This window comes from Muntiacus reevesi, chromosome 9 (genome assembly GCF_963930625.1).
Source record: "Muntiacus reevesi chromosome 9, mMunRee1.1, whole genome shotgun sequence".
In the NCBI taxonomy this organism is placed as follows: domain Eukaryota; kingdom Metazoa; phylum Chordata; class Mammalia; order Artiodactyla; family Cervidae; genus Muntiacus; species Muntiacus reevesi.
In genome coordinates, this window is record NC_089257.1 from 76,929,605 (window position 1) to 76,953,941 (window position 24,337).

Sequence of the window (24,337 nt, forward strand, 5' to 3'; positions counted from 1 at the left end):
GTCCTAAGTTAGCATGTTCCTCCCAGAAACACTCCTGCAATTTATTATTTCCTTCAGGTCATGGTTAAGCCTCACATTGCCATTTCTTCCTGCAGACATCTCCACAACTTCTGGGCTCTGAAAAGTTAACCGCTGTAGTAGTGCAAAGTGTGTGTCTTGGGGAGGGAGGCAGGGATGGGGTGGAGAAATACTGAAACAGCATTAAGAGTCAGTCTGACTGAAAACAACCCTTCCAGGAAAGACAGCACCAGTGTATAAAGCGATAAAGGACGGGCAACGGCACCATCCTTTACTCACATACCAGGAACAATGAGGTGGTCAAGGAGGGAAAAAATAGGAAAGGCAGTTTCATGTGACAAAAGCAACCAAGATGGTAAGTTTTACTTCTGAAACTCTTTGCTTTTATGATTTAGAAGCAATATTTCATAAGATTACAATGACTCATACCTCTTTTGAAAAAAAAAAGACTGCTTTTGCTTGTCTTTTCCTTTTCTTAATAAAGAAAAGAAAAGAAAGACCTCATTCATTTATGGCATGAAATCTGAAAATACATTATAAAGGATTACAGTTGACCCTTGAACAATGTGGGTCTGAACTGCCTGAGTCCACTTAGATGCGAATGTTTTTCAATAGTAACCATGACAGTACTACCTAGTCCATGGTTGGTTGAATCTGAGGATATAGAACCAAGAATATGAAGAGTTGATATAAATTGTATGTGGATTAATCCCCATGTTGTTTAAGAGTCATCTGTATTTTCATGAACAAATTCTTCTGAGCAATACATATTTATACTATTTTATAACTACTTACAATATGTACCTACTTGAAGAATCTATGTCTCTCTTACATGTAAATGTGAATATTTACAAAGGGAAAGTAGATCTTTGAATCCTCAAGAGAAAAAAAAAAGGGAGAAAAGTAGGAGGGAGGAGAGGGAAATGGAAGGTGGAAAGGAAAAAGGAGGATATTTAATTCCCTACGGGAATGTACACTCCCCAATTATAACAGTGTCTTGCCATGTACAATTCCCTCATAAACTCTGCAACCTTTAGAAATCTATTTGGATTAAGAAACAATTACTTTAAGTTTGGAGTTTTATTCAGTGTGTTCCAAGTTCTGAGACCACTAAGCCTACTCCAGAAGAATGACTCACATCGAAGATGTATTTATAGTCAAACAAGTAGAAAGTGTTTGTGAATAAATCAAAATGTCTGTGAATTTAAAAGCCTGTATAGATCAACTGGAGTCATATAAAAGCCTAATGAAGGACCTTGGAAAGTCTCTAATGGAACCATGACACCCTGCAAACCTCATGTGAACCACAGACAAGGAGAAGGTTTCTGTTTTGGCCATAGTGGATGAGGTAGAAAAATATCAAGCAAGAAAAAAACAGCCTTCCAGCAGTTTTATTGGAGTAATCAAGTCCACATGAAAAGGCACAACACGGTCACCAGTCACAGAATCCCAGAATAGCATCAAGGGCTCTTTAGGAAGTGCTTCAGTATATTTCTGCAAAACTGGCAAAAATCAGAGGTTGGGAGAGTGAAGGTACAGGCTTGCTTTGAGCAAAGGTATTCTGGTGCAAAAGAAAAGTCACTGAGTGGAATCCACCCATAACTCGGTTGTGTTCAAGAGAACATTTTTCAGATGTAGAACATGAGCTCCTAAAGGAAACTCTATTTAAAGAAACAGAATAAGAATGAAATAAATATTGGGTGAGAAAATGAACCTAAATTGTCTCTCTGATCATTTATGAATGACAATATGCAACTGCAAAAACATAATGGACAACAATAATATAACCAAATTCCAAGATATACATTTAACCAACAAATACAATGAACACTTACTAAACACTAGTCTCTGCTTTAGGCATTGGGGAGTCACTAGTCGACGAAACAGAAAACAGTTCTGACTTCATGGTGCTTATACATCAGTGATAAATGCTTTTACCTATCTGAATTGTGGCCTAAACTGATACACATAACACTCTTTAAAGGTGAACATTTTAATGATTCTTCAAATTATTCTTCCATGAATATACTAACTGTACGGTTATATACTTTTTTTAAGAATTGTTGATTCTGGAAGAGAATGTATCAAGTACAATCAAATTAGCCCTTAAAATGTGCAAAATATTTCTTGTCAGATATGGTTTTACATTTATTAGTCTGTATTCATCATCATATATATCTAGATTTTTTAAAGATATTTGTCACCCACAGAACTACCAGCTCTGAGGCTTCATTTAAAAACAAAGAGATGGCACCCTTTCTCTTGAGGCACTATATTCTAACACAAGAGGTTATAAGACATGAGAAAGACATTTAAACACCAATGGCCAAATGTAAACATAAGTAATTATATTACTAAGTCAAATGCAAAATGCATTTGTGGTGTAGACACTGAGATGGATGTGTAACAGTATACTTGGAGGATGGGTGACTCAGTGAAGGTCAGTCGTATACAAAAACAACTAGCCTTTACAAGGATTTACTTGTTGAAATGTTTATCAAAAAATTCAGGGTGGTTATTCTCAATAATGCCAGTATCAAGACACATTTTAAACTGAAGTCATTTTCTTCTCTTATCTACTATTAGTGAGGGTGCTGGCAGGAAATAGGTGGTGTGATTCAATTAGGATAATTCGTGGAGTGGGTGAAGGGTTAATCACCTAGGTGTAGGTAAGATACAGGGAAATCCCAAGGGCTAGAGCAGGAACCCAGGGCTAATAGCAGAGATGGTCAGCATTTCTAGAAGGACTAGAAGAGGAAGAAGATTCTGAAGCCAAATAAGAGAAAGTCCCACAGAGTAGGCTACCTTGAAAGGCAAGAACTTTCTTGCTAGAACAGGGTAGAAACGGGTGGACATGGATCCAAACAGATGGGGCAAATAGAAGGTGTCTGACACATACACATATGTGTTTGCGCTAAGTCGCATCAGTCGTGTTCCGACGCTTTGTGACCCCATGGACTGTAGCCCGCTAGGCTCCTCTGTCCATGGAATTTCCCAAGCAAGAATACTGGAGTGGGTTGCCATTTCCTCCTCCAGGGGATCTTCCTGACCCAGGGATCGAACCCACCTCTCTTCTGTCTCTTGTACTGGCAGGCAGGTTCTTTACCACTAGAGCACTTGCGAAGCCCCATATGCTATTGCCCAATTAAGTTTATTAAATATTCCTTCAGTATTTTGAATGGTTACCCACTCCATCATTTCGGCCTAGAGAATTCCATGAACTGTATAGTCAACGGGGTCGCAAAGAGTCAGACACGACTGAGCGACGTTCACTCTTTTCAGTATTTTGAGCACCTACTACATGTCAATCCCTGCACTATGCAAGGAGTCTAAAAAATAAGTCAGTCATGGTATTTGCCCTCAAATAACGGAGTCTAGTGTGGATGACAGACATACAGACAGACTGTGTAAAAGGCATTGCCTCAGGCAGATTCTGTAACAGAAATAGGAGAAAGTGTTGGGAGACGAAGCACACTGAAGAAGTGCTCTCCTTTGGAAAGGGGACATGATTAAGAAATGGCTGACACAGTCCAACCTGTAATATCAAGTTAATTATATTCAGGATAATAAGGAGGTCGCTGAATTATGGGCTTATAATTCTACTGATAGTGTTTATAAAGATAATACCAATTGCATTAAGAGGTCTTGGCAAGCCCTAAATGTGTTTTGGGTTTTTCAAAACCACAATTCATATCAGAAATTGTTCAATGTCTTCATGTTACAGATGAAGAAATCTGCTTAATCTATTCAGTAGCAGAGAGAGAGACCAAGGACCCAGGTTTCCTGACTCCCTGCCAGGTAGAAACAATGTTAGCTGAGCCTAAATTAAGTCACTTACTTCTCTCTCTCATTCCTCTTCTACTACATTTCTTTTTCATTTTAGCCTTCATTCTTTGTACATTGGTTGGAGGGCCTCTTAAAAATGGCATCAATGAAGTTCTTAAGAATTAGAAGCTCAAATACCTAAAATCTGTTACTAAGCAGTACACTTCAGTAATGTGCTTTTCACTCTACTATTTGTGGTAGCCTGTACTTTCCTGGTGTGATTTCTTTTTATATAATGTGTGAATTTTGCAGCATGATGTCAACATGGTGAGATGCATAACCATATGGTTGCCACGCAATTGAATGCTTGAATCTGCAGACTGTCCTTAAGCAATTACTGTAGTGACCTACTTGTTACCATTTATTGTTTTGTTAGTAACAATTATTCAGAGTACTTTAACACAACAGATCCACCCAATATCTTTCACTAAATAATTTCTACAAGACTGTGTAAGAACTCCCAAGGATTCCATAATTGGTTCATCATTAAACACACATCTAGTGTCTAGTATATTTCAGGTACTGCATTTAGGGGTTAAATATGAGATATAGTCACTCCTTTCAAGAAGCTCAAGCTAAGTTTAGTTCAATTTCACCAATTTTAATTGACTCACACTATGTGTCCAAGCACTGTGCTGGTGAAGACATGGTAGTAATCACAGTGGTGAGATTCCTGTAGGGGCTGCATTCAATCCCTCTCCCAACACACTGGAGGCCGTCTTGCCGTCAGAACCCTGGTCCTTCCTTTCCTAAAGAGGTCAAAGATTTGCCTCCTTCCTTCCATCCCCATTCTTCTTTGTTACTTCTGTAGAAAGACTCTCCAGTTTCTGACTGAGAGCAAAAACAGCTAAACATTGAGGTCTTGATCCCTAAAAGAAAGTAAAATTCCATTTTATTGTTGATCCTTCAAGTGTTTTGTTTGGGTTATCCAAGTAAGCCCTCAACAGAAGATTTTTACATATTTAAGGAGAAATTAGGATTGCATATATGCTGAAAGAAAAATCAATGTCTTTGGCAATAACTGTATGTCATATGAGCTTTCTGGTTCTCAATGCCTGCCTAATTTGTGTTTTGAAAAACTTAATTTTCACAGTTGGGCAAGTTAAGCAATAAGGGTCTTGATCAGTTACCTAAAATTAGTTCCTCAATCTTTTCAAAAAGCTTTGTGAACATAAAAAACAATTTTAGCTCATATGTCATTAAAAATTAGCTTATTTCAGGCCAAAAGGATAATTGTGGTGATTGATGAGTAGTATTAATACAAGAGAAAAGTAAATAGTTCTGTTGAAAAGTTTTTATTATTGTAGGGATAATGAAATTGCCAGAAGGCCAAGAGTCATCAGGCAATCTATCTCATTTTGCCCTCTTTAGACAAAAAGAAAAAGAATGCAGATTCTTTTTTCTTTTATTTTTGCCTGAACATACCACATATAAATATAATTAACTATGTGAGAAAATAGAGACTGTCTTGAGTATGGAATCTGGGGCAAGTCTGAAACTCCATAATACTGTTTATCAAACACTTTGGACATTTCTGAATAGAGGTATAAAAAGGAATATTAGGATGATATATGGTTTTAGCAAGGTCTCTTAAAATATTAAGTTTGGTGAATAAAAGAAAGGTAAAAATTATAGAAATCATAAAGTTATGAGGATAAAAAAAGTGAAGGAAAATATCATCCAACCTCCAGAAAAAACACAGTGAATCTGAGCCATACCATTCTTTCAAAGTATCTTAAGGGAAGATGTTAAATCCACTTCCCTTTTTGTTTTCCTAAAAGAGATTTACTCTGTCCTCAATAAAAGGATTTGTTTTCTTGTCACTGCTCCAGTTAGATTTCTCTATTGTAGTCTGGAAATCTATGGCTTTGGGGCGCTCTGAGCATTGTTGTGTGCTCTTTCTGCTGTGTAAAGGATGTCATTTCAATTACTCGCTGGTCCATCTTTTAAGTCCTTTAAAGGTTACAGGGCAAATCTTACCCAAACATTCAATATATTGCTAAAGTTGCTATTTAAAAAGTCAATGGGCAGAACCGTCTTTCTCATGGTTTTTGGTTTATGCTCGCGACTCCCTCAGTTGAATGGTAAGATGTGGTTACCTTAATGATACTGCTTCATCCTTAAATGAGAGTGGCCAGAAACAAGTTTCAGCCAGCCGGTATCCCATATACCAAACTGATCACAGATTACACGCATTGACATCACTGCCTGGGGCTGCCTCTTCTTACCTACACATAGAGCGGGTCTTTTGTGAGGACTGGTGCTGGCATCCTGGGTAATACCCATATCACCTCCACTACTCTATCTGCAAGGTGAGGCTGCTTCAGGCCATGCCACTGTGCTCAAAATACGGGCAGTGTATGCTTGGCTATTAGTAAATGATCATAAAATACAACAAATTCCCAACCAACTAATTCAAGGGCTTTGAACTTGCCATCATCGAATAGAGAAGGCACTTACAGGATTTTTTTTTTTTTACAGTCGATGTACTGGTTGTATAAACATATAGAGTCATCACTAACTAGATGCCTCTCAGTTACAGAGTCAACAAAGAACAATTTTTTTAAAAGCCCCTACTTCCTCCCCAGGAAATGGTCTATGTTCAGAGAGGAAGTTGTCTTCCTGTTTTCTCCATATGAGCACTCTTGCAAGGTTTTGGTCTAAACTTCCAAACTCAGAGTCTCCATCGTATGGAATACTCTTCTTAACAACTGGCCACATTTTATAGCAGCGAATTAAAAAAAAAAAAAAAGATTTGTTTCCTACGAAACAAAAGAAGTGTTATGAGCCTAATCTGTCATCTACTATATTCCTAAATACACTATCCTGCCCCAATCTCCATTGTATTCAATGTAAAGCAAGGGCACTAGATTAATCCGTTGGGGCTGTTCTGTCAACCCCAACGGATTTTTTTTTTTGCAAAATATATCAACCCTGAGTTTCACAATTACTAAAGAAACTTGACAGGGCACCTGCTTTTTATTATGTCAGTGTTTTGTGATACAAACCCAATGTGCCTGGCACCCAAGAATAAAATATATTTCAAGAACGTTTTGTACATTCTGCTCTCAACTTTTAGCATTTCTGGGGCTATTAAAAAGAACTTTCAGAAACAAACAAAAGTCATTTTTTTCCCCTTTTGAGTTTTTTAAGTCAGTTAAGGAGATTTTGTTTCATTTATTTCACTTGGTGATACTTGAAGTAATAAAATTCAAATAAAATTCAGACTAAAGGCAAGGCTAGATCTAGATGATATTTTCAATGAGACGAATTTTGAGTTTGGTAAATTTTCACTTTTTTTTTTAATGTGTGCTTCTACTTCCATGTCAGTTATCCATGAAATCAAGGTTTTTCAGTGTTTTCCAGAAGACCATCTAAATCAGAACAGAAAAGTGCTTGTTAAAATGCAGATTCCTAGATCTCATCCCAAACCTATCAAATCAGAATCTTTGAGACTAGGCCTGGGAATCTGCATTTGACAGCTGCCCAATGTGATTACTTAATGATATGATAAAGATATACAGGCTTATCTCTCCCAGGAAGAGTTACTTGTTAATAGCAACTGAAGACTTGATAATCTTTACAACATACAACTTTTCTTTCTTCTTTTTTATGGACAAAATATTTTGGTATAAGAAAATATTTTCCATGCCCCTCAAAACCTGTAATAAAAGAAGTTCCATCTTCATTTGCTATTTATAAATCAAACTCTGGAGATCAAACATGGAGAAAAAATAATTCTGACTTTTTATCGGCAGCCTATATAGCATACTGTGATGAGTAGATATTCTGAAAGAATTAACCTGGGGAAAAGCTTTATAATATCTGTAGGCTCTTTTAATTGTGACTATTTTGAGAACATTTACACTTGTACAGTGCCCACAAAACTTACTATCAGTTATTTTCTTTTTAATTACCCTTCAGCAGGAACCTATATTTCCTATATCATCTAACAGACCTGAAAATCTCCCACTGTGTTTTAAAAATATATTAGTGGTCATTCCTGACAACTGTCCTGTTTAAAGAAAGAATTTTTTTTTATATTTCTACTCAAAAAAGAGTTCTCTAGTTCCAGGAAACACAAACAAGCATACATTATAGCAAATGAATAAGACTTTTTAAAAAAACTTTCTGTTTTTGGCATAAAGCCAATTAATAATGCTGTGATAGTTTCAAGTGCACAACTAATGGACTCAGCCATACACATACACGTATCCATTCTCCCCCAAACTCTCCTCCCATCCTCGCAGCCACAGAGTTCCCTGTGCTGTAGAGTAGGCCCTTCTTGGTTATCCATTTCAAATACAGCAGAGTGCACATGTTGATCCCAAACTCCCTAACTATCTCTCTTCCTTACTGTTACTAGTGGTAACCATAAGTTCATTTTCTAAGCCTGTGAGTCTGTTTTGTAAATATGCTCACTTGTATAATATCCTTTATATGTGGCATCTAAAAAGAAATGATATAAATGTTCAATACTTTGATAGAAAAGCAGACTTTAAAGCAAGCTAATGTGTGGATTTAAACAACAAATACTTTTAGAAAACCAATACTTAACTTTGATGATTCTCAATAATGACTATAGCATGTGCCAGATGTCTTATCATTTTAGATGTAGCAAAACAGCTTATACAAATTCACCAAATGATTTATCAGTTATTTACTAATTAACATGACACCAAGATGATTGCTGCTGCTGCTAAGTCCCTTCAGTCGTGTCCGACTGTGCGAACCCATAGAAGGCAGCCCACCAGGCTCTTCTGTCCCTGGGATTCTCTAGGCAAGAATACTGGAGTGGGTTGCCATTTCCTTCTCCTATCAAGATGATTAAAAGGCATTAACTCATGTAACACAGAACAACCAGTCAGACTTACAATGAAATAGCTATAAAAAGTGTTGTTTGTCGTTTCCTCCCATGTCATTCAACCTTTCCAAGATTCATTTTACTCATCTGTAAACAGGAATAGTAACAGGAACTGTCTCAAAGAGGTATTGGGAGGATTAAGTGATGAATGTAAAGTCCTTATCACAGACTCTAGCATATAGTAAGTGCCTGATAAATGTCAGTTATTATAATTATTATCCTTGTTTTCTTATCTCTAGGCACTGTGTTAGACAATTAATAACAATTCATGATAGTTTTATAAAACTAATATATCATTCAACTCCTAACACTTATTTAATATTGCAGCATATGTTAATATAATAGGTTTATTTAAGTCTTGAAATTCTTCCTCTCTTCCTTTTCTATAGCTTCATATATGCATTACTTCCTCAAACTACATGTTATATTGACTTCATTCTATCCATCTATTGGGAAACTTTAAGATTGAAAGTCCTCATCTATCTTTGAATTTAATATAATAGTCAGAAATTTGGAGTCAATAAGTATAAGTATAAAGATTATTTTTTTAAACAATTTAAGTATATTAAAATTAAACTATAGGGACACCTGAAAGCTGTTGAAAGCCATAGGGTACAGAAATATTTTTGAAATCCTAACTCTCGACTCTTACATCTTGATGTGACAACAAAGCCATTTCTGAAGGCTCTTCTTGTTAATTAGTTTGTGGAGTGGTGAGTGAATTATTTAGTAAATGACTATCAACAATCAAATATTTCCTCATGGAAATAGAATGATAAATAATTTTCCTTGGGTCTTAATAATAGTCATAAGTGCATTCATTCAATAAATTTTTATTGAATTCCTTCTGTGAGTAAGGCATTGTCCAATATGACAGGGAAATAAAACAGGGAATTTCTTTGAAATTAAAAAAAAAAAGAATATTATTATCTAATCTGATGAGCTCAAAGCTTTACTGGAGAGAGATAAATAAAAAGAGACCATAACATAAAGTTATGAATAAAGGGAGGTGAATGCACAGAAGATGGAACAAGTAATTATTCATGTAAAGTGAAGTCACTCAGTCGTGTCCGACTCTTTGTGAGTCCATGGGCGGTAGCTCACCAGGCTTTTCCATGCAAGAATACTGGAGTGGGTTGCCATTTCCTTCTCCAAGGGGATCTTCCCCACCCAGGGATCGAACCCAGGTCTCCTGCGTTGAAGGCAGACGCTTTACCCTCTGAGCCACCAGGGAAGTCCCAATTATTAATGAGAGGGATTTTAAAAGATTCTTTCTTAAAGGCTCACTTGCTGGGATCTAAGGGGGAACTGTAAGATAAGGGAAGATGAGAAATATGCATGGGGCTTTTAAGGAAGAAATCACACGTCTCCTATATGACAAGCACTTGGGGAAAAGTGGTCAATTCAATCATGGTGTGTGTGTGTGTGTGTGTGTGTGTGTGTGTGTGTGTGTGTGAAAAGTGGTCAATTCAATCATGGTGTGTGTGTGTGTGTGTGTGTGTGTGTGTGAAAAGTGGTCAATTCAATCATGGTGTGTGTGTGTGTGTGTGTGTGTGTGTGTGTGTGTAGGGGGGCAAATAAGTTCACTTGTGTGTGTGTGTGTGTGTGTGTGTGTGTGTGAAAAGTGGTCAATTCAATCATGGTGTGTGTGTGTGTGTGTGTGTGTGTGTGTGTGTGTGTGTAGGGGGGCAAATAAGTTCACTTTTGACCAGAACTTGTTTGATATGTGGCTCACAGGCAGCGGTGTTCAAGGGACATCTGGATCTGGAGGTTAAGAAAGAGATTGGGCGTGAAAGATGAAGGACTTGGGAGTCAGATAGATGGTAACTGAGGACAAGCGTGTGTACAGGATCTCCCAGGAGAGCAGCAGAATCAAAAGAGAAGTCCAAGGGCAGATCCCCAAGGAACACCAACATTCAAGCCGTGAGCCGCGGAAGCGGATCCAGCAAAGAAGCAACAATTAGAGCAGAACGAGACAAGAGGAAATCTGGAAGACAACCTTGCGGAGGAGACATTTTAGGAAGTGTAGACGGCTGTTGTTTCCTGTCAGTAGCCGCGGGTGAGGCTTCTCTCTCAAGAGGCAGGGCTGCCAACAAGGAGTGAATTCACCACAGTTCCCCACTCTTTCACAATCTCCAGGAGAAGTGCTAGAAGAGAGAGAAGGGTCCCATGATAGAGATGGCAGTGGAGAGGAAGAAAGACGGAACAAGACGCTTAGATAACTCATGAATGAGTCATCAGCCCATAAACAGGAGAGAGCCAGCAACATGAGCCCTCCTGAAATAAAGGAGCAAAAAGAGCTCTCAATTAAAAAGAAAAAAGTCTCCCTCAGAATTGAGGCGGCGTAGTAATTTAGACAATGACTTTTGAATCCCCACGTGCACACTGCTTGGGATAACTCAGTGAGTATTTGCTGAGGATGAACCAGAGAAAGATACCATCCACAGGGCTTCAGTTTCCTCCCGTGATCACTCAGGGGAGTAGTCCATTTGGGTCTCACAAGTATCCTACGTGGCAGGGTCTATTTTTGGCCCACTTTATAGATGAGTTAGCCAAGATATAGAGAGTTGGGAAATTGGCTCAGACAGGTGACATGCAGCAAAGTTAAGTTTCAGATTTGGGGCTCTCTGTCCACAAAGCTCATGCTTTGCTTCCCACGGGGACTCTTAGAACTTTCAAAGTACTTAAATCTGCTTCATTCCCTCCCCCTCCCCACCCAGCCCCCGCCTCCATAAATGTAAGGCTATGAGGGAAGCTGGATAAGTGTTACCTCCACAACAGGTAGAGAAACTGAGGATCTGCCTGTCACTATAGGGAACCCAGGTCTTCGAACTCTATTTTATGGCATTTTAAAGATCAGTAAATGTATTACATTAACAAAAATTAACTTTGCGACCGAAATTAACATCTTGGAAAGAAACTATTGCTACTTTTAAAACTGTATTGAATATCTTTCCTTTCTAGAAATTATAGCACTGTGAATTATAGCAAATGAATCATCTGAGATTCTGTCTTAAGAAGTAGAGATGGCAGTTTAAGTATAGCCCTCTAAAAAGTAGCAGCTTTTCTTCCATCATCTTACTAGTTAATCTTCCTGGGAACAGGCTGATATTTACTCATCCCAAGAGAGTGTTGAATTGTCTGGACTCCAAAAGATACCAAGGATAAGGTTTTAAGTTCCTCACCATTAGTCATCACATGGAGTAAAGTGACAGAGCTCTTTACAGAGGCATTGCTTTTTCTTTGCTCTTAAAATTGCAGCTGAAACAAAATTCAATGGGTTTAAATGAGGAAAAGTCAGCAAAGAATGCCCTCCCTTCCTTAAAAGTGATCTGTTCCCCGGGTAAGATGTGAAATACTCTGCAGTCTCTAGACGACAGGATCAGATAGGCTAACAATGCATTTGAGAGCTTTGCAAAGAAATGTTAGACAAAATAGATCAGGTTAAAGTGGACACAGACGCCCAACAGCAAATTCTAATTATTTTCATTCCCAGTCTTGGAACAGAGACAGTTGCAATAAAAACAACATAGATTGCGTGTTTACGTGTGTGCAGTGAAGGCATTTCCCCCTCATTTATTATTGATGTTCAAAATTTCTGCATAATATAATACATAAGCAGCCTAAATAGTTGAATAATAAAAAGTTAATCCATCCTTACAACCAGAAAAAGGCACATTTCCAGCATAGATTTTTTGAGGCCATGCCCAGGTTATTCTGGTAAACTAGCGTAGATAAGAACAAAGTCTTCTGAGTTAAGAAATTCTGGATTCTAATTCCAGCACTTCCATTTCTAGCCATCTAGATCTTAGACAAGTTAACTTTTCTGAGCTTCAGTTTTCTTTCAAGGTCTATAAAACAGAGGAAAAAAGTACTAACTTTTAGGGTTCTTACGAGGATTAAATGTAATAAGAGATGTAAAGTCTCCAGAATCATTTGTTCTCATTTTCCTCTACAGATTCCTTCTTCCTCCCTGAAAGCCTACAACAAAATAGGAAACAGTTGCCGATGTTGGTAAGTAAGCCATGAACTCAATTCCAAGGCAGAAGGTTTAAATAACCAAGAAAACTCCAGGAATTGTTGATGCAGTTATCTTCCAGATGAGAAATGCTCATAGTCATGTGGAACACGCTGTACACTTGCTTGAAGATCCCTGGCCAAAATTCCCATCTTGAATAGCAGTGGTTGGCTACCCACACTACCCTCTAAATGCAGCTATATTTCAGCAGTTGTCAAAAAGCTAACAAGTACCGAAAACTGCAAAAAGTTGCCTTTTCCTCCTTAAATTCTCAATCATATCCATTTGCACAAAAATGCCCCAAATGTATGAGTTTTGCCTTTCATGAGAAACAAGACTTTAAACTCAGGTCCACTATGAAAGTAGGGGCTGAGGATTCAGGAAGAATCCTGTGCCTTTTGAAGTTAATTACCAGTTTCATTCTCTAGCTGATCTTGGATTGTTGAGCTCAGATCAAGCTGTTCCCTCCCTGAATTTGCCTCATACCTAGAAAAGACCCAGCCTGCAAGAGACATGCCTCTCTGTGCTCCTTTCCTGTACAAAGAGGGAAGGAAGCTACGTGGCTCATGAAATCATGAGTCATTTGTGTAGTAAAGTGAATTGGCCACTCATGTTTGTACAAAGTTGAAACGGGGATGGGCTGAGAATGGGGCAATTTCAGCATAGAAATAAATGCTCTCGGAAGAATCTATGCTACTTGAGATGCTGGGGACTGCTGGGTTCACAGTGACGAGGTCCCCAGTATGGCCATCCTCCTAAGTCACAAAGCTTTATGGAGGCCTGATGACCTCGATGACACCAGCAGATGACACATGACATTACTGGTCACGGAGTCCTCTCCCTTCCACTTCCTGTTATTCTTACTTCCTTACTGCTTTGTTTCATGTGTTCTAAGGCCTGACGACCACCTCCATTAGCTGCTCTGAATGAGACACTGGGCCATGATTCCCCTGATGAATACACATTGTTAGCTCTTCTTTTGGGATGAGGACATCCAAGGGAGAAAATGGCCAGTGGCTTGCTCAGGGTGGTGCAGAGGGGAGGAGGTCGACCATGCCCGTGAGCAGCTGGCCACTGAACCATGCCGCCACCTGGACGCCCGCCCCTCTTGCCTTTCCGCCTCCACACCTGCAGCTGAACACAGATGCACCCTGCCCTGTCCCCCACCACTGCCTCGGCGCCTGCCTGCCAGCCCCTCTCCGTAACTCACTTCCTCCCACCCTGGGACTTTTTAATCCTCACCATCAAATGACATTTCCGAGTCCAGAAATTGAAAGAGTTCTGATTGAGGACCACAGAAGAAATGAGAATGACTTTCTGGTTTTGAGCTTCAGGTCACAAGGGATCCCAAATATAGTTCAGAAAATTACAACAATAGGAAATTTGAAGGGGGAGATAGGTACTGCATACTTTGAGGCAGAGTTATGGACTCAATTTCCTAAAAAATTATTTAACATCTTGGCAGATCTATGTGTCCCCAGCCAACAGGAACTCCACACAGAGCGTCTACACAAGTTTTTCAGTGAGAGCTGAATCCCTTTTAGGCCTGTCTCCTAGACCAAAGGAAGATGATGGAACACTGGAAGCTGGAAGAAGAGTCCCACCGCTACCCGGAGTAAAGAATGGGGAGATTCTAACCTCCTCTGCAACATAGACCCTGCACTCATACTTGGCTCTCTTTTCAGTCGATGTCCTGGCTTTTCTGTCCTGAAGTCTATGAGCTCCTAGGAAGAGGAGGCCATTGCCTTCTCCTGTTTTAATGCCTCTGTCCCAGCCCATCCAAGTTATACCTTCTCCGTGCAGATTTCCCCAATCCTTCCCCCAGAATTTTAACCTCCCTTCTCTCAACTGCCACAGCTTTCACTGCCAGTATCATTAAGTTTAGAGCCTGACAGGCAGAGAAGGGCAAATATCATATGATATTTTGTGCATGCGGAATCTTAAGATACAAATGAACTTATATGCAAAATGGAAATAGATCCAAGACATAGAAAACAAGCTGATGTTTACCAAAGGAGAAAGGGGAAGAGAGGGATAAATCAGGAGTTTGGGATTTAACATACACACACCACTCTACATAAAATAGATAAACAACAAAGACCTGCTGAATAGCACAGGGCACTGTACTCGGTAACTTGTAAAAACCTATTAGGGAAAAGAATCTGAAAAAAAAAAAACAAATCAGACTATATGTATATATATAATTGAATCACTTTGCTGTACACCTTAAACTAACACAACATCGTAAATCAAGATACTGCAATTAAAAAATAAAAAAATTTTAAAAAAGTTTAGAGCTTTGTTATCTAGCTATTTTAGATATGTCAGTCTCTGTTATTGTATTTGTATTATACCACCATCCCTCCTCCAAAGTGCCCAGGCCAGTGGCATATTCCAGGTGACATTGAACAAAGGCCTATTGATCACCCATATGTGTCACATGGGCTTCTCAGGTGGCTCAGTGGTAAAGAATCCACCTACCAAGCAGGAAACGCAGGTTATATCCCTGGGTTGAGAAGATCCCCTGCAGAAGGCAATGGCAACCCACTCCACTATTCTTGCCTGGAGAATCCCATGGACGGAGGAGCCTGGCGGGCTACAGTCCATGGGGTCGCAAACAGTCAGACCCGACTGAGTGACTGGGCATGCGCACATGAGTCATATATCATGCTCTGTTCCGAGAATAAAAGGTAGAAAAAGACACAGTCCCTGGCCTCCAGAAGTGTGGAGCTCGCTGAGATAGGAAAGCAAAGAAGCCACTATCGGGAATCCATGTTAAGTGCTTTCTCATAGAGGGTGTGAATGCAGGCTGGATGGGAGTGGAGAGGAGACTGGGAGACAGTGGAGGGGAGACTGGGAGCAGAGGTCAGAGGGTGCTTTTTGAATTAAGTTTTGAAGGCTAAGCGGAGCTTCACCAGGGAGACAAAGGGCAGAGGGGAAACCCACCAGGGGCAGAAGGACAAGCAAAAGCAAACAGGCAGAAAGTGGCCATGGCGTGGGGTGTTCAGAGAATTTGCAAGAATGACTGGAGACCAGGGAATATGACAGAAGGCTGCAGGAAGTGTAGAAATAAGGTCCAGACATTCTACTTAAAAGGATGTATGAATGCATTCAACATGATCACTTTACTTGGTTCTTAGCACATTTTACTGCTGCTCGTATTAAAGTATAACAAGAATTTGCTCAGCTGTTTTATAACTTGTCAATGTATACCTCTGTGTCATTAAAATGTTTCTCTTGATTCTGGGAAATTTATTGGAGGACGGTGAGAATGCTTACACCTATGCATTTACTAAAAAAATCTTATACAAGTGTAAATGCATTGTCCATCTTAAAACACACGCGCGCACACACACACATCATAAGACTAGGTAACTGTCACTTGAAGGTGCTGATGGAACACAATTCACATAGCAGTAAATATACTGTTCCCATTCAGGCCATAGGAGGTAGACAGCTTTCAGATTCATCAGTTTAAAGCTGACGCTTCATACAAAGAACACGAGTCACTGACAGTGTATTCGAGCATCTTCCCTCATTGCCATATCTGTGCTTTTGTTTTTATGGCTTCCCTTCTATTTTATAGACTTAACCTTCAGGTCCTCCTCTCTTTTTGAAGGTAAGATGACAAGTCACAGATGATGGCAGGAGTGGGTGAAGGCAAATAATGGTTGGCAACTTTCCAGGTGATTACATAGCTGAGAACATGTCACCCTAAAGGAGGTTATCTTTGATAACCACAGCCTGCTTCAGATACGTTACAAACATTAGATTTTACTATGTAGCCACTCTGTTAATTTATGCATCGTTTTCTTGACTGTTCATTTTTAGCAGTATTAACCCAGTGTATTTCAGCACTTCCTTGGTAAGCCTTCCATAGGAAGATTAGAACAATTTTAGTCACTATAAACTATCTAGGCTTAGCAGATGCTGGTAATCTACGGGATTGTGACCTGAAAGGATTTCTGTCCAAATGTGATTTCAAGTGTCTCCCTTTTCAAGACTCCATTTCACATTCTCTCAAATGCTTTACATTCTCGTAAAGTACATTATTTCTCTGCAGAATCCTCTTTTTTGTTTAATAATTACTGGCAAGGTAGATATTAAATCGGTAAATATACTTGCTTTCTGTTTTGGTGGTATTTGTACTAATTTTGAGTCATTTTGAAAAATGCACTAGAAAAAAATTTTGAGTGTGCCTTTAAATTTTTCCACAATGGTGTCAGTGACAGAAGGCAGCTGCAGCATTGACTTGAACTTGGTTTAAAGGCTGATATTTGACTCCAACTCTAAAAACACTCATCATTCTTACAATTCAATCTGAAGGCACATGCCTCCTCAATGAACCCCTCTTAATCATCATCGTTAATGGGGGCTTTCCTTGGAAATCCAGTTTTCAGTCTGCCCTTTCTTATCCTCAGGGTACAAGGCATGAAATGTATTTTTATCTTGATACAGAACAATTGACTTACTTGGGTCAACCCCAACTATTACCTTAAGATCAGAATTCTTGAATGAAAATATAAGGTATCAAAACACAAGCATTTCACACTGGTTCCACAAAACTATCTTGTGATGTAACTCCTTTCCTGCTCCACTGATTTCATGTGAAAATGGAATACATTTCATAGGACAGTGAAGCCCTAGTGATCATTTTTCCTTTCTTTTTTAGTTGATTTGATGTTTTCAAACAAGGGAGTTCTTGGGACAGCAAAGCCCTAGTGATCATTTTTCCTTTCTTTTTTAGTTGATTTGATGTTTTCAAACAAGGGAGTTTTTACACAGGTCAAAGAAATTCAAATCTCAGAACTTTCCCTCTAATTCTTATCTTGCTATGGTTGACAGACAAAATGCAGGGGCCCAATTAAATGTGAATTTCAGATAAACAACAAATAGCTTTTTTTAGTATAAGCATCTTCCAGTCAATATTTGGGACTACTTGTACTAAAAAGATTGTTGGTTTATCTGAAATTCAAATTTAACTGAGCCTCTTGTATTTTTATTGGCTAAATCTGGCAACCCTATATCTGAGGGCAGTTGAATTATGATCAGAATTACATTATCTCCAGATTGCAGGTCTACTGAATCCCCAAGGGGCCATTCCTTTCATGAGTATGTGCAAAAGCAGAGACTGTTGCGCTGGCCATTCCCCAGGGCCCCATGGAGCCATCTGGCTCAGGGTCTAATGGATCTAGAAGACACTGGAGATTAACCAGTCCCTAAAAAGCTACAAGGCAACAAAAATAATGCCCTTCATAGAGTGGGTGCTCCATGTATTTTTGTTGAAATCTTTCATGTTCATTGGTGCCAATCAAGAGGAATAAGATGATAAAATATGACATCTTAAAAACAGTTTCTACATAACCCTCACCTCGAAATCTAAGCACATCGGATTCTTCAGGAACCAGATATAAATGCCACCTTGTTTAAGAAGGCTCCCTCTATCGCCTCACCACATCTCCCGCCCCATCTTGCCAGCATTTACCATTTACCCCATTCATTTGACATTCGACATAATCTGCTTACTATTCGAAGTGACCTTCCATTTATAAATTCCCTGGGGGAAAATCTGTAGGCAGTGGTAGCATAGCGCTGTGATTTAGCATGAGAGCCCTAGAGTCAGACCAATTTTGGTTTCAAATGCTGCTCTTCCCTTCTTAGCTCTAAAACCCTGGACAAACACATCTCTAAGGTCTCAACTGATTATCTTCATCTCTCAGTAAATTATAGTGTTGAGTTCAATAAGATGACATATGAGTAGTGTCAACTCTTAGAGAGCACTGACCCACGGTAGGTAATCATGGTCAGCATCATCGTCATATTATTATCATTATCTTCTTCGAATCTACACTCCCCAAAGTGTCCATTGCTCATCAGAATCTACAAGAATTGACTGAAGAATCGGCGCCTGAGACTCCAGGCAGAGACTCCAAATTCCCAGTCACCCAGAGAGAGAAAAGCATTGCCTGGGGACGGATAAATGAGCCTCATTCACTCTACAAGGTAAAGATTTCATTTTCTTATTTCTCTATTCCTCTTCACTCCTCCAAACCTACACATTTAAGCCACTGCATTGTGCATGTGACAAGCAGGAAAACTAACTGCCTTAGAGACTTGTTTCCTTAGTGGCACCAGCACGGGGAACCCTCTGGGACTCTGGTCACTGCACACTTCCTGCCTGACTCTTTATTGACTATTTGCTGCCTCTTTATTTTTCTCTCAGTCATCAGCGAGGAAGTTGCATAATTTAAAAGCTAAGTGGGACTCACTTTCTTGCAATCCAAAGTCATGCATGCTATTTTTTTTTTCCCCCTGACAGTAACTCCTTTGTAAATGCTGTGGAAAATGTTCTCCTAAATACAAAATGATTTTGTTTTTCTGCATCCTGGACTATGCATGAGACTGGATTTTTGATATTTGATTTCCAGTTTTACTAGAATCACTAGAGCAACTGGGGATATATATGTTAAAAAGCAAAATGCAAGTTGCAAGTATGTCCTCTGATTTCTCTAGTGGCTTTTTCCAAAAATCACATTCAAAATCCTTTACGTGAAAACAAAACTGTCTGGGGGCATCCATTCATGAGCATAACATTTGCAAAACTGCAATATCTTGGGAGGCTTCTGCTGTGCCAAATTCATTTTTTTTGCATTGGGACCCAGTGCCTTTCTCATAACAGGTATTCAAGGAACATTTGTTGAGCCAACCAAAGAACAAGTATTTTTTCAAGAAATATTTATCAAGCACTTAGGAGTTATATTGCCCTCAGATCCGTTTGCAGTATAGAGTTATTATCACTAAGGTCATTAATAAATAATGATTTCACCACAACATTGTTTATAATGCCACCATCCAGCAAGCCAGTAACATCAACTCTGGGAGTCTGGGTGATACAGTTCTTAGCTTCTGATTGTTTAGACATAATGACAATTGACCTCGTCATTGCGATTGTTACCCACAGAGAACAACATGTTCCCAAGACCCCAGCGATCTTGTTTCTATTGATTAATAAAGTCATTCCAAGCCCATCAAGACTCAGAGGCAGTCTGAAGCCTTTCCTTCTCTAGTGGTCGAGTTGGTTTTGTGAGCAAAGTGCCCCTCCTGCAACCTTCTGTGGGACCTGTCTGTTCTGTGTCCCCTGTCATTTTGGAAGCAGTTCAACACTGCGGGGGCCAGGCTGACCCCGAGGTTAGAGACCCCACCTCTAAAACGATTACTCTGGGAAAAGCGGGAAATATTGTTTCATTTATAAGGCGAGCACACGGACAGCCATGGACCACTTAAGAAGTTGCATGGTAGTTGACTTTAACCACAAAACCAAAATCACTATTTAGCAGTTCGCTTCTGCACAGTATAGGGAAGATGGAGCGGCAGCTCAGTCAAGCTAGCCATTTCTTTATTTATTTTGACTGTTCTTCGGTCCTGATTTTGCTGTTAAAGATTTCCAAAGCCTCAGGTACTTCAGCATTAATAGAAAACAGCTCAATGTGCCCTGTTTGCAGATGCAAATAGAGAGCAAGGTGAATACACTTAGGAGCAGGTCCCTTGTAAACAAGGAGTGAGTGGAGTTTCCAGAGCAGCTCTTCACGTGTCTACATTCTCTACTGGTTTTCATTCCCCCTTTCAGATACATCACTCCCTCGTGTTTCACCTCATTTCCTCCCCGTTTCCGTCTCTACTTTGTCACCTATTCACTGAGACCCTTGTAATCTTTCATTTTCTCCGGGTAGGATCTGGCGGCTTTATTAAAACCAGACTATTTCACAAGGGGAAAAAGTTCACAGGTAAAGTCTTCATGCTGGCAGCCTCTATTCCCCATGCCCCCCCCCCCATCGCCCCCCCACCCCCGCCCCACAAGCCATCCAGCTGTTGCAAACCAAAGGACGCTGAATCGCTTACAGGTGATGCTAGGGATCAGTCCCAGCCTTGCAGCCTGAGCCTTGTGCCTTGGAGAGCCACAGGGGATCAAAAACACACACAAAAGAAACGTACTAGCAGACAGGTGGTCACTTGGAATTTGACACTCGGGGCTGCCCAACGCCACTAGTCACTGTAAACATCCACTCTTACTGAGGAGCAGTGTTCCGGCTCCAGGGGCGTGCTTCTCTGGATCTCCAGCTTTGCATCTTGGAAGCACAAGGTGGCTTCCTTTTGAGGGTGGGAAGGGTCCTTCTAGCTTCTGATGCTGCCGAGGTCAGGGGACACTTTGGAGGGTGGAGAGATTTGGGCAGTGAAAGCACTTAGGTATGAAAAAGACAAATTAATTAACTTGTCAAGTCTTTCCTCTTGGCATGAATGCAAAAGGATAATGAGGGACCATTTCCCAGTAATGCTGACCTTCCACTTTGCTGCTTCTGTTTGTTCTGATTCTTGGTTCCAGCAGAACCTCCTATTAGCAGGATATTCCCCACAGATGCACACGTGGCAGAAGAATATCTTATAATATTAAACAAGTCTTATTATTCTTGAAGTTAAACGAAGGACTAGAAGTGACCTGTTTGATAGTCTTTGGCAATTAGCTTAACACCAGTCATTAGAATTGTTCATAGTTTTATCTTTATAAAAGTATTTAATAAGATTTAAATTTCCCCCAAGTAAAATTTTTATTTAAACCATTTTAATTTAAAATCTACATTCATTCATTATACTCCAAATTTTATCTTTTGTTTTACAGAAAAGTGAAGATTTTAGAGGAAAAATAACTTTTGAGAACACGCAAAAATTTTACTTTGTCAGGTTTCTGTCTAAGCTACACTTGTGATGAAACTTGTGTCCACCTTGAATAAAATTACATTTTACTTTTAATACTTCAGAATTTAAAGCTTAGATCATGAGAGTCAGTAGAAAAAAGTTGCATAAAAATCTTTTCTATGACAGCAAGATTAGGATTTTGGCATAATGAAGGCAATAAATGAATGTTATAGGTTAATAAATACTTTGTTAATTGTGAATAACTTAGTTTTCTTCTCATGGAAACATCGCCAATCCAAGAACAGAATACCCAGATATGCACAACAATAACTAAATCCAGTCATTGGATATTTTGTTGACTTTCAGTCATACAAGAACCCTAGCTTTCCATGTATTTTTTCACTTTGTCACTATAAACATATATGTCAAAGTAGGAAGACAGAATATCTACCTGTTTGTTAGCCCGATTTATAATTTTTTAATATTTAGACATATGGTATGTAGGTCACCATTTGTCTTGCCTTGAGCTCCGCAAATGTAAGAGGCCAGGTCTTCTCAATATTTTCTTTCTGAAGCTATTCTCAATAGTACTGGTCTTTTGAACCATCTCTTTATGGTCACTGGTGTAGGTGCAATAGGATTGGATTTTTCTCCCCAGGAACTTAATTAATATATGTCCTCAATAGGTAGTTGTCTTACAGATAGTGACAAAAAAAAAGAGAGAAAAAGACAAGAATACTAAGTTTTTTGGTCTCATAATCAGTTTACTAAAGTATTTTTTGACAGTCTATGTGTACTCTTCAATATACTTCCATATTTTATGTATAATGTAGGAAAGAGTTATGTATGCATGTTAGAAACATGGTTCTGTGAAGTCAGACAATCCCGGATTTGCACTGTAACTCTGCCAATCACTTGCAGAGAAATTTATTTCAACTATTTAAGCCTTAATGTCTCGACCAGTAAAATAGTGATGGAAATACATTCATAAGGTTGCACTGAAGACTGGAGATAGTACACACAAATTGCTTAGCAGATAGTAAACATAAAATAAATAGTTATTATAACTCCCACACGTTTTAATTCTTGAGTATTAGTATGTTCATTCATTTAATAATCCTCCTGTTCAAAATCCTTTGGGCGGGTACCAGGGTGAATGGGGTTGGGATGTGGGCAAAATGGATGAAGGAGGTCAACTCTGTGGTGATGGCTGGTAACTAGACTTGTAATCGTGATCACTTTGTAGTGTATAAAGATGCCAAACATACTGCTGTACACAGTGCTCGTGGTAAAGAACCTGCCTGCCTATGCAGGAGGTGTAAGAGACGCAGGTTTGATCCTTAGGTCAGGAAGATTCCCTTGGAGGAGGGCATGGCAACCCATTCCAGTATTCTTGCCTGGAAAATCCCATGGACACAGGAGTCTGGCAGGATACAGTCCACAAGATCGCAAAGAATTGGACACAACTGAAATGACTTAGCATGCACACGTGAACACCTGAAACTTAGATGATTTTAAAAAACCCCAAGCCCAATCAAACGACCTTTTCATAGCTTTCCACTGCCCAGAGTATTCCTTCTCATGGCATTCGAACACTCTAATTTGTCCTTCCATCCTTAAATTCCAGCCTTCCTCTCACCCCATTACAACTCCCCCAGGAGATCTATTCCTTCCTGCCTTTATGTTTTTACTACCATGATTCCATCTATTTGGATGGCCCTTCATCTTCCAAGGGTCAGTTCAAGTGGCACTGCTTGCAAGAAGTCTTCCCATGTTCCAATTTCAATTAAATTTCTTCTCTTTGTGTTCCTATAGCACTATCTCTGTAGCTCTATTAGAAAACTCAATTCAGTGAGCTTGGTATTATATCAAGTTTTGGGTATGCATCCATCATCTCTGCCCCACTATCCACTTCTTCAGGTTAGATTATGTCTTTTTACCTCTGTATCCATGCCTGTTCTCTTCCCAGTGCATGTAAGTAACACAGTACTTGGTACAAAGTTAGGTGGTCTTAATTTTTCAAAATCTGAATTTATTGACATCGACTTCAGAGAAATAGAATACAATAGAATGAAAAAATAAAAATAAAGATTACTATTCAGATTCTTCAAGTACTGGTTATTCTTGGTCTCATGGTTATGAGTTTTCTTGTTGTTTGCTTTTTAAATGGCATTACTTATACTTCAAAACAGTTTGCTGATTTCGAGGAAAAGCACTTTGTCTAAAAGCACTTCTTATTGACAAAGGGAACATTGTGATGTACTGTACCACTTAAAAAACATGTAATTTATGTTAATATATTGGAAAGATTTCAATACTTGGATATCTCAGTGGTTTCCAGTGTCCACAAATTCTTTGATATTCCTCCCTTCCAAGGCAGGACCTAAATGTAGGTTTGACTTAGTGACTTATTTTCTCTTCTAAGAAATAGAATAAAGTGGCAGTGATAGTATGTGACTTGGGAAAGTAGATCATAAAGATGATCTCTCATGGATCACTCCCTCTGGGGGAAGCCAGCTGCCATGTCATGAGGACAATCTAGCTGTTCTATGGAAAGGCCCACATGGGAGGGTCTCCTGCCAACAGCCGCACAAGTGGGCTTAGATCCTCCGGCCCTATTCGAGCTTTCAGATGGCTGCAGACCCAGCAGCTGGCCTGGCTGCAACCTTATGAGAGACCCCCAGGCAGAACCACACAGCTAATTTGCCCACAGAAACTGTGAGATAATAAACGTCAGTTGCTTCAAGGTGCTAAATTTCATGGAAGCTCATATTCATGATAGATAACCAATACAGATAGTATAGAAATATTACGCACCTGCCCACTGTAGATATTCACAGTTTAACATCTATGGTCATTAATTTCTGGAAGTGGTGAAAAAATTCGCAGCAGTTACCTAAAGTCATGATCTGGAACCCACT

General features: G+C 39.3%; 1 protein-coding gene and 1 long non-coding RNA gene across 2 annotated transcripts in view; one reads left to right on the forward strand and one right to left on the reverse strand.

Moving 5' to 3' along the window:
* Nucleotides 1-24,337, reverse strand: part of MAML2 (mastermind like transcriptional coactivator 2) — a 394,914-nt gene that overhangs the window by 245,775 nt on the left and 124,802 nt on the right. The window lies entirely within an intron of this gene.
* Nucleotides 270-14,322, forward strand: LOC136174886 (uncharacterized). The gene is made up of 3 exons (XR_010664422.1): nt 270-373; nt 12,666-12,721; nt 14,191-14,322. It is a non-coding gene; the product is annotated as an uncharacterized lncRNA (long non-coding RNA).